The sequence below is a fragment of the Salvia splendens genome, unplaced genomic scaffold, assembly GCF_004379255.2.
Source record: "Salvia splendens isolate huo1 unplaced genomic scaffold, SspV2 ctg608, whole genome shotgun sequence".
NCBI lineage: Eukaryota > Viridiplantae > Streptophyta > Magnoliopsida > Lamiales > Lamiaceae > Salvia > Salvia splendens.
This window is the reverse complement of record NW_024599269.1, coordinates 4880-15895: the sequence shown is the minus strand read 5'-3', so window position 1 is coordinate 15895 and position 11016 is coordinate 4880. Positions and strand designations below refer to the sequence as shown.

Here is an 11016-nt window from a genome sequence, read left to right as displayed (position 1 = left end):
CAACTCCCTTTAGTCAGGTGACTCCGAATTCTTGGAGGCACTTATGGCCTTTTGCTGCCGAACTGCGTAGGCTAGATAAGGATCTGTCTCTGAGGGCAATCCTAATTTCTTCCAGTTTAAGAGGAAGGGATCTTGTTTTACCTGATCCCTTTACAGCCCTTTAGAGCCTTTTGTAAAACCAAATGGCCGAAATGGCAAAATCGTTTCTTTTTTTATAATAGGACAGCGGCTCCGGGCTTTCCCTGGAGAGGGCCGAAGTCCGTGATTCCTCATCCTCGGTTAGAACCGTTGGACGAGCTCGAGGGCGAGCTCAATAAGATTCCTATGATTAGGAAGCAGTACCTGGAGTCTGAGCTCGTCAAGGGCGACTTCGTGTTCGACTCCTCGTCTTCGGACGAAGAGACTGAGGGTGAGGATTTCTTTTTTATGCATTACTGCCTTACGACGAAAACTAACCTGTTTTCTTCTTGCTTTTTGGCAGTGAACTTGCTAACAAGCTCGGTCGCAAATCCTCCGAATCTAAGAACCGGAGAGGCCGAAAACCACCAGCTCGGCGTCTGATGCCGAGAAGAATCCGAAGAGGCAAAAGACCTCTTCGGATCCAAGAAGCCGGAGTCGACTTCGGCAAGGGGGAAGGGGAGGATTCCAGAACCCCAAGAGCGCCAGAGAAAGACGTGGTCTTGGCGCCTCCTTCGGAACATATCTGTGAGCCCTTTTTATGGCCCACGGACTCGCCGAGGTGAATTCTCTTCTTGATTTTCTGGCCTTGCTTTTTTCCCGTATTTTTGTGGCCCCTCGGTTGACTTTTTCCTTTTTCCATTTTCAGAGGACGATATGCTCTCCAAGCTCGTCGCCGTTGAACTCTCCAAAGCGTCCAACGATTATGCTGAGATGCAGAGGAAGTTGGCGGCTGCTCGTCACCAGGCCGAACAGGCTAAGGCAGACTTTGAGAAGGCCAGAGCTGCTAGGATCTCGGCCCAGGATGAAGCCCAGTTTGCCAAAAACAGCTCGTCATCCAGCGAGAGCAGACGAAACGGAGGGATGCTGCCGCCGTGGTTGCCAAGGGGAGGTTCTCCGTGCTTTCGCGGAGAAACTCTTTCTGAGCAATCAATTTTCGGCCTTTGTCGGTGATCTGCTGAAACTGATGACCGATAATGCCGAGCAGGGGCCCGAAGTCGTCCTGCCGCTGTACGGCCGAGAGATAGCAGCTCGTCTCCAGAGTCTGCCGCTCCTTGAGGAGCTTGCTTCGTCCTCGGTTCTGCTTTCTGCTGACCGAGTTCGTAGTTGCCGAGCTGACCGGGACGAGAATATGGAGGCTATCTTTGCCTCCTTAGGGCCAGTTTCACCCGCTCCAATTTTCCACGGAGAGGGTGAGACCGAGCAGCTTGATCAGCAGACCGGAGACAGGCAGGCCGAGCAAGAGGTGCTGCTGATCGGTGATGGGGGCACCGAGCAGGCTGGGGGAGCAAGGAGGCCGAGGCTGAAGCTGAGGCAGACAAGGAGAAGGAAGCTGAACCTCACCGAGGAGCCGGAGACGAAGCTGGCGGAGTATGATTTCGTCTCCCTTCTCTTAGTTTAGTTTCTTCCTTCTTGTAAAATGGCCTTGAAGCCCTCCTTGTGTAAAATTTTTTTTCTTATGAATGAAAAAATTCTTCTTTCTGCTCTTGTGTCTTCGTATAGCTTTTCGTACTCTCTTTTACTCCTGTTGTGGTTTACTACCTGCTCAGTAAACTGAAATGCCGAACTGACATAGCTGCTTTTGTATTCTTAACTCTTAAGGAGCTGGAGGTACTTCACTGGAAGCGGCTGTACTCTTCCCCGCTTTAGACGAAGCTGAGAAAAAAGCCATAGCTGACCAGATGAAGAATGACGAACTCTTGGCTTGTTTAGTGAAGCTGGAGGCCGACAATAAGGACTTAGAGTCCGAAAAGAAAGATCTGGAGGCCGAGCTGAATACTGCCGTCGCTGAGAGGACTGCGTATGAAGATTTCATCTGCGGACGCGGGGGAATGACATATCTGAAGTTCAGAATCAGTTGATGAACTGTGGGAGGCTTCATGTACTCCGGAGGAACAATGCGCTGGAGAGCTCGGCTTGCCAACAAGTTGTGAAATCATTGCGGCGCTGGGCTTCTCGGTACGACATCGTTCTTTCCCGGTCCTTCAATCGAGAGATTCCTTAGGCATTTCCCGCCAACAGATGCTCACCACTCCAGCTCAAACCTCTGATTCCACTCTTGCTCAAAATCCTACTCCAAATCAGCAACGAACTCAGGAGCAACCGGAAACGGTCAGACGAAGAACGGACTCAGGAGCAACCGGAAACGTCAAGACAAGGACGGACTGAAGTTCGTAGAGGAGCTGTGATTATGAGTGAGCAAGATCAACAAATGCTTCGTGAAGAGACTCTTCGCCGCCGAGGTGCCAGAACTTCCCGGACTCAAGGAAGAGGCGGTAGGTCGATCAGAGCATCTCGTCGACCTGCTTATTCTTCAGCTGCCTGGAACGCTCCGAACTCGGCTTCACGAGGATTTTTTGAATAGGTGGCTCAACTTTAGCAACCGTGGACAGTAGAATAGTCCTTTGTAATAGCGTAACGCCTTCTCGTAGGGCAGCGGAGTTGTATGCCGAACAAGTTTTAATAAATGAAATCTTCATTTCGCTTCTATCACTGCGTATTTACAGCTCAGGCGAAAAAATTTCATCGTGCTCGTCCTCGGTCTTATGAAGTAAACTTCTTTGACCGGACTCGTCTTGGTCTTATGAAGTAAATTTCTTTGACCGGACTAAGCTTGTGTCCTAATTTGGCGAGTTTTATCGCTCGGATCGGACTTTCCCTTGTCCTAATTTGGGGATCGGACTTTCCCTTGTCCTAAATTCGGCGAGTTTATCGCGTGGATCGGACTTTCCCTTGTCCTAATTCGGCGAGTTTTATCGCGTGGATCGGACTTTCCCTTTGTTGCAGTTCGTTTCAGACGAACTGCTTGTTTCTTAAGCTGAATTGTGGTCTTGTATCCTCCTTAGAAGCTTGGACTCACAATCGTTGGCTTATACATGTTCTAAAAAGGGGATGCAGCCTTCGAAGAACAAGATACCTCAGTAACATTTGTAAGAGACGACAGGCACATAGACAGACAAAACGCACATAGACAAAAAAAAGACGAAAAACAAGTAAAAAACAAAGAAAGCACATAACCCTAGGACCGAACCAGACACAAGACTGACTGACCGGACTGTCTCTTATACAAATGGAACTTCTTGAGGTTGGAATGTGCCATGTTCGGGGGTACTTGTTCTCCTGACACTGGAGTCAATTTGTAAGACCCTTTGCCGAGGACTTCTGACACCCGATATGGACCTTCCCATGTGGGTTCGAGTTTGCCCAGCTTTTCTGCTCGGCTTACTTCGTTGTTTCTCAAGACGAGATCTCCCACTTGAAATTGCAGCTTTTTCACCCTTTGGTTATAATACCGGGCTACTTGCTCCTTGTACTTGGCTGCTTTTATGCAGGCCAATTCTCTTCTTTCTTCGGCCAGATCTAGTTCGGCTCTCAGTCCGTCATCATTCATTTCTGAGGAGAAATTTAGAGTTCGGGGACTGGGTACGCCGATCTCAACCGGAATCACGGCTTCAGTGCCGTACACCAGACTGTACGGAGTTTCACCGTTGGAGGTTTTGGGTGTAGTTCGGTAGGACCATAGGACTTGAGGGAGATTTTCTACCCATTGTCCTTTGGCTTGTTCCAACCGAGCTTTTATCCCTTTCACTAAGATACGGTTTGTTACCTCCGTTTGTCCGTTTGCTTGTGGGTGGGAGACCGAAGTGAACCGCTGTTGAATATTCAGCTCTTGGCACCAATTCTTGAATGTCTTGTCGGTGAACTGAGTCCCATTATCCGAAATGAGGATGTGGGGTATGCCAAATCGGCACACTATGTTCTTCCAGACGAAATCCAATGCCTTCGAGCTCGTTATCGTAGCTAATGGTTCAGCCTCCACCCACTTCGTGAAGTAATCCACGGCAACGATAAGGAATTTCATTTGCCGAGGAGCTTGTGGTAGTGGTCCTACTATGTCTATGCCCCATTGCATAAAAGGCCAAGGGCTTTGCATAGCACATAGATCGGTCTGCGGCATCCTTGGGATATTTGCATGGATTGGCACTTCGTACATGTCTTGACGAGCTGCACTGCTTCTTGTACCAAAGTTGGCCAATAATATCCCCATCTCAGAACTTTTTTTAGCTAAAGCTCTAGCTCCGATGTGGCTACCACAAGATCCTTCATGAACTTCTCTAAGGATGTAGTCCGTCTCTTCTGGTCCTACACATCGCAATAACGGTTGAAGGTAGGACTTTCTGTATAGGACTCCTTCATGAAGTTCATACCGAAGTGCTCGGCATGTGATTTTCCGAGCTTCTCTGTTATCTTCGGGCAGTTGTCCTTGATCTAGATACTGTAAGATCGGCGTCATCCAGTTCGGCGAGCTGGTTACTGAATGTACCTCAGCTTCATCAATGCGTCGGTGTAGTAATTCCTCCACCTTTGAGCTCGGATATGAGGCCAACTTACTTAAAGTATCTGCTCGGCTATTTCCCGCTCTGGGAATGCGGATTATCCGAAAATAGGAGAAACTTCGGCTGATGCTTTGCGCTTTGTCCAAGTATTTTTTCATCCTCTCATCTCGGGCTTCACTTGTACCCAGCATGTGATTCACTATGACTTGTGAATCACAATGGATTTTGAGAGATTTGACAAATAGACTTTGCGCTAAGTGAAGTCCGGCAAGGAGGGCTTCGTATTCGGCTTCGTTATTAGTAGTTGGGAATAAGAACCGAAGTGAAATAAGTTACCTCGTGTCCGTCGGGAGCGATAAGTAGAATACCAGCTCCACTTCCCGTTTTATTCGAAGCTCCATCTACGAATCCGCTCCAGCAATCCGGCGGCTCTACTTCGGATTCCAGGGGCTGTGCCTAGTTCGGTATTGGCAGAATTTTTCTGTTCGGCAATGACAGGGATTACTTGATCGAACTTTGCCTCTGTAAGAAAATCTGCCAAGGCTTGTCCCTTGATGGCTTTCCGAGGTAGGTATTCGATTGAGTGTTCTCCCAACTCTATGGCCCATTTGGCGATTCTGCCTGATGCTTCTGGCTTGGTCAAAACTTGCCGAGAGTGGCAGATCGGTTTAAGACGCATACCTTGTGAGCATAGAAGTATGGCCGCAGTCTCCTTGCCTGCATTTACTAACGCCAGAGCAATTTTTTCCAGAGGTTGATACCTTGTTTCTGGACCTCTTAATGCTCGGCTTGTAAAGTAGATGGGAAGCTTGCTTTAGGCCTTCTTCTCGTACAAGCACCGCGCTAATGGTTTGATCTGATGCCGCTAAGTATAGAATATCACTTCGGCATCTGTTGGAGCAGAGAGAATTGGAAGCTTGGCTAAATAACTTTTGAGCTCGTCAAAAGCCTTTTTCTGCTCGGCTCCCCCACTCAAACTTTGGTGCCTTTTTCAACACTTTGAAGAACGGCAGTTGCTTTTCGGCTGCTTGGGAAAGGAATCTATTCAGTGCGGCTAGACATCCAGTTAGCCTTTGCACATCATGTATGGACTTCGGCATCGCCATGTTCTGAACAACTTGAACTTTTGAGGGATTTGCCTTGAGTCCGTCCTTTGAAACCCAACAACCCAGAAACTTTCCCGAATCTACCAAAAAGGTACATTTTTGGGGATTGAGTTTGAGGTTGGCTTTTTGAGCACGTCGAGGGTGGATTTGAGGTTGTCTCGTACTCCGAAGTGCTTCTGCTTTTGACGACTATGTCGTCAACATACACTTCAACCTCTTTTCCGATCAAATGCCGAAAAAGCTTATCTACCATCCTTTGATATGTGGGCTCCGGCATTCTTTAACCCGAATGGCATCTTTTTATAAGCAAAGATGCCGAAGTCAGTAATGAAAGCCGTTTTTGAAGCATCATTCTCATCCATTAAAACTTGGTGGTAGCCTTTGTATAAATTAAGAAAACAGAAAATTTCGAAGCCGATCAAAGCTTCTACTTTTTTATCTATGTTCGGAAGGGATAGCAATCTTTAGGACAGTGCTTGTTTAGATCGGTAAAATCTATGCACATCCGCCATCCTCCTTCTTTTTTCTTGATCATCACAGGATTGGCCACCCAAGAAGGATATTCACCTCGAATAATACATCCGCTTTCAATAATTGGCGGACTTCGTCATGGATGACTTGATTTCTTTCTGCCGCAAAGAGTCTTTGCTTCTGTTTTATAGGCCGGACTGAAGGATCAATATTTAACCGATGAGTGATTTACCTCAGGGGGCACTCCGGTCATGTCCAACGGAGACCATGCAAAATACATCTTTCGTACTCTTTGAGGAGCTGGATGGTCTTTTTCTCGGCGTAGAGGCGTTTCCCGCGAACCGATCTTGACCGTTCTGGAGGGATCATCTTCGTATAACTGAACGGTCATTGAGTTCGACTCTGGTGTGACTTCGGTCATTTCGCTTGCCTCTGACTCCGGCTGCTGTGATTGCTGATTGCTTGATGATGCCGATCTGATTGCTCGGCACTTTTAAGCGCAATCTTGCAGACACTCTTTTGCTCTCTTTTGATCACCTCGGATGACCGCTATCCCACCTTTAGTGGGAATCTTGATGGTGAGGTGATAAGTAGAGCAACGGCCCGAACTGCGTTAGCCAGTCTCTTCCCAAGATGATGTTGTACGGGGACCGAGCTTTTACCACAAAGAACTCGATCATCGTACTGGAGCTTGTAGGCGCTTTTTCCCACCGTGATCGGAAGGCTGATAATACCTTCAGGGCGGGTGTCCTCCTGGGCCGAAACTTTTCAGAGGAAGTGGAGCCGGACTGAGCCGAGCTGGATCCACTTCTAGTTTATCGAAACATTCTTTAAAAGAATGCTGACTGACGCTCCGGTATCCACAAACACTCTGTGGATCAGTTTGTTTGCCACTCCGGCTTGGATGACAATAGCGTCTTGATGAGGAGAGATGGCCCGGGACGGGATCTGCATCTGAAAATGTAATCACTTCGTCCTTGCTTCAGCGTTTTATGCGTTGGCTCCTCTCGATTGAAGCCTCTGCGCTCTGACTTCAGGGACGATTTAGTCTTCCCGGCAGGGAGAGCATCAATAGTCAGGATTACTCCATCATATTGCAGCTCGTCATCGTCTTCGGGGTCCTGTTGCTTTTTTCAGATCCTGAGGAGCGCAGTTCGCACCTCTCTGCTTTTTGTTCTTTTCGGCTGCTTGCCTTTGTATTTTTTTAACGTCCCTGCTTTCACAAGAGCATCAATACCTGCAAGCCAAATGTCGGCACTCCTCGGTATCGTGACCGTGGTCTTGATGGAAGGAGCAATATTGATCCTGAGGTCGAACGCGCGGCACGATTTCGTCATCCGCTTTGGTTTTTCGAACATATCGGAATGCAGTTCGAAAATTTTCGCTCTCGACTTGTTCAATGGTACGAACTGATGCGGGCGGCTTCTCAGGATTGAGACGTGGCCCCCAATCGGTCTTGCACCGGAATCCTTTGAATCCTTTCAAAAGGAGTTCGGCGAGGATGTCCCTGATCGCCAAAAGGAGTTCGGCGAGGATGTCCCTGATCGCTATGATCGGGCTTCCTCCTGTCTCCTCGGGATGAGCTGTCTCAAGACCGTTTGCGACGGTCTGCCTCATCGGCACTGGGAGAACCTGGTCCGCAATGTCCCACATCTCTTGAGCTGTTTGCGGACTGCATTCCACGAGCTTTCTGTAGAGAGCTCCGGGCAGGATTCCATTTTGGAATGCCGAAATGACAAGTAGATCATTGAGATCATCTACTTGTAGGCATTCCTTGTGGAATCTCGTCATAAGTCGCTGATCTTTTCGTCGCGACCTTGACGTATAGAAAGCAGCTGATGGCCGAAGTGATTCGGGCTTCCGCTTTCTGAAAGAACCTCCTGTGGAAAGCATCCATAGATCTCGGTAAGATCTAATGCTGCCTTGGGGGAGGCCTATCGAACCACCTTCTTGCGTTACCGATAAGCAGCTCGGGGAGGAACAGCTTGCACATATGGACCTCATTGAGACCCTGGTTCGCCATGTTATACTGATAGCGTCCCAGGAAGTCATGAGGATTCACTAACCCGTCATAAGTCATCGACGGAGCTTCGGTTAGTTCTGTGGCAAGGGAGTTCGGGGTGATATCGTCCGAAAACGGAGTCTTCAATGTCCGTACATGGCGAACCCGACATCTCTTCGGTATGGAGGGAGATGGAGTTCTCCTGTGATTCTGGTACCGAGGAGGAACAGGAACATGTCGGGGGTTGAGGATTCTTCTTCCTGGAAGACACGGCACTACTGCGGGTAGTGGGGTTATTGACTTTCATGTCTGGATGAGGAGGGAGAATCCACCGTTTTCGTCTCCGGCTTTTGGCCCTTTTGCAGGAAAATTAAGAACTCTTCCTGCTTCTCGGCCAAAAAACAACTTGACAGCCTCGTTCAAATCGGGCTGCTGGGAAGACTCGGTGCGATGAGTCTTTGAGCGGCTTGTTCCTTCTCCGTGAGAACTGGAAGTAGATTTCTCCCGAGGCTGTTTTCCAGACCTGCGGGCTGGACTAGCTTCCTCAGGGTTATCACGAACGGTATTATGGGTGTTATGTGATCTGGTATGCATTTTTTTTTTGGGGGTGGAAAAAGGGTCAAAAATTCGCTTTATCACAAATTTGGTTCTCTGTTTCCCACAGACGGCGCCAGTGATGATTGGGCGAATTTTTTATGGTAACAAATGCGGGTAAAAGAAAATATAGATCACGACACAAGGAATTACGTGGTTCGATTTACTGAGGTAAATCTACGTCCACGGGAAGAACGGAGGGCAAGATTGTATTGCTTGATCTGGTTTACAGCTTACAAATACAGACTTGCTATATGATCTTTTTCGTCTAGAGAGTTTTTCCATTTTTTTGTCTATCTGATCTAAGTTCTATTTATACATTGAACTAAGATCGTGGCTTGCATCACCACTAACTAGGTCGTGGCTTACATCACCACTAACTAGGTTGTGGATGTCGTGGAGGTCATGAGATCCTGCATGGGTCCACTATCTCTTTGTTTGGTCCGCTATCCTGCATGAGATCCTGCATGAGTTGACACCACTAAATAGATCGTGTAGTGGAGGTCGTGGAGGTTCTGCATGAGTCCACTATCTCCCAGTTCGGTCGAATACTGAGACCGAACTGCTGAACTATTGCCGAGCAGCTTTTGCCGATCTGAGAGTAGAGCTTGATTGGTCGGCTTTTACCGAGCTGTAGGCTGGGGCCGAACTCTTTGGTAATGCCGAACTGATACTCTTCCTTGGGCTTTGGGCTGATGGGCCGTCACTGCTATTGGGCTTGTTTAGTACGTACCCCATCAAGATCATTGTAAGAAAGATCGATCGATAGTAGAGAAGGAAGGCCTTCCTCAAATGCTTTATTAGGCAGAGGATCTGTGAGCATGTTTCTTGACAGATTCAGATTCCACAAGTTGTGAAGGTGTGCAATGGAATCCGGTATCTGGCCAGTGAGCTTATTCGAGCTTAGTCTCAATACGGAAACAGACTTAAGATTCCCAATTTGAGCCGGGATTGTTCCGGTTAGTAAATTTTGATTGATTGAAAGCTCAGAAAGGGTGGTGAGGTTGAACAAGGATATTGGTATCTGGTTCACAAAATTGTTGCTTGTAAGAACAAGCTATGTAAGATTCGAGAGGCGTCCGAGAAAATTTGGGATGGATCCGGACAATGAATTGAAACTGAGATCAAGAAACTGGATGTTTCTCAATGTATTAAAAGATGTGGGGAGTGGACCTGTGAGTGTGTTGTTTGCTAGAGTCAGCTGCAACAGATTCCTTAAATTCCCCAAAGCTGGTGGGATCTTTCCTGTCAGAAGATTCCCACTCAATGACATTGTCTGAAGGTTTTCCAACAGGCCTAAACTTGATGGGATTCTTCCATCCAATGAGTTATCTTCAAGAGCAAGGTGTATGAGGTGTGTGAGTTTGGCAAAACTGTGTGGAATTGCACCTGAAATATGCTTCATCCCACTAATCACCAACACCTCCAAGTATTGCAAACTGCTAAGAGAATGGGACAGAGTGCCCCTCATGAAGAGGGCTTGTGAGGATGGTGGCCTCGGCATGATCAGCTTGGTAACCCTTCCGTCGAAGCATTCAACGCCTTGCCATCCGCCGCTGCAGCAGTCGCGGCCACTCCATGTGGAGAGGATGCCGGTTGTGTCGTTCGAAATGCCGGCCTTGAACTCAAGAAGGGCAGCTCTGTCATCCCTGAAATAGAGAGGTGATGATGGGATTTTCCTTGGAATGAAGGTGTTGTGAAGAATGCTGTGATTAGAAAATCTTGATCAGAAACTGCATTATGTTTGTATTAATGACTAATGAGAGTAAATAATAGTAGGTGTTTTAATGTTGGAGTGAAGTAGATACAAATTCTTGACATCAAATTTTTTGCTGATTCAACTTTTGTTGTGCTCAAGTGTGATATGATCCACTAATTTCCTATTTTTTGGATGTTGAATTGTTATATTGTTTGATTGATGCTAAAATTTTGGACTATGATACGAACCTCTATTATTCTATTATTATTTAGTTTAGATATTATAGGGATTTGCATATCTTTTTCTATATCTTTGTTTTCTTGTTCATTAAGTCAGTAGCATTATAAATAGGAGAGATTGTTATCCTTTTTATTCATTCAATCAATATATGAAATTATCATTCTTTTGGCTCAATTGAGTAGCAAACAAGAAACATCTCCTAAGGTTGCCGACGAGGCTGATCTCGCGCTCAACCGCCCCTTTTTGCCGTCCAAGTCACGACCCAACGTTGGGCGCTCGACAACGACGACATCTCGTTTCTTGATTTTGTGTGAAAATCGACGTTAAGGATTTAGGTCCTTAACAACTGGTGCTTTCATTGAGAGCTGACCCTCCCACCATCTCGAACCG

General features: G+C 47.2%; 1 pseudogene; it reads right to left on the bottom strand.

The window, feature by feature from the left end:
• Positions 1-9420: 9420 nt before the first annotated feature.
• LOC121790743 lies at positions 9421-10393 on the bottom strand (annotated as a pseudogene).
• Positions 10394-11016: the final 623 nt, after the last annotated feature.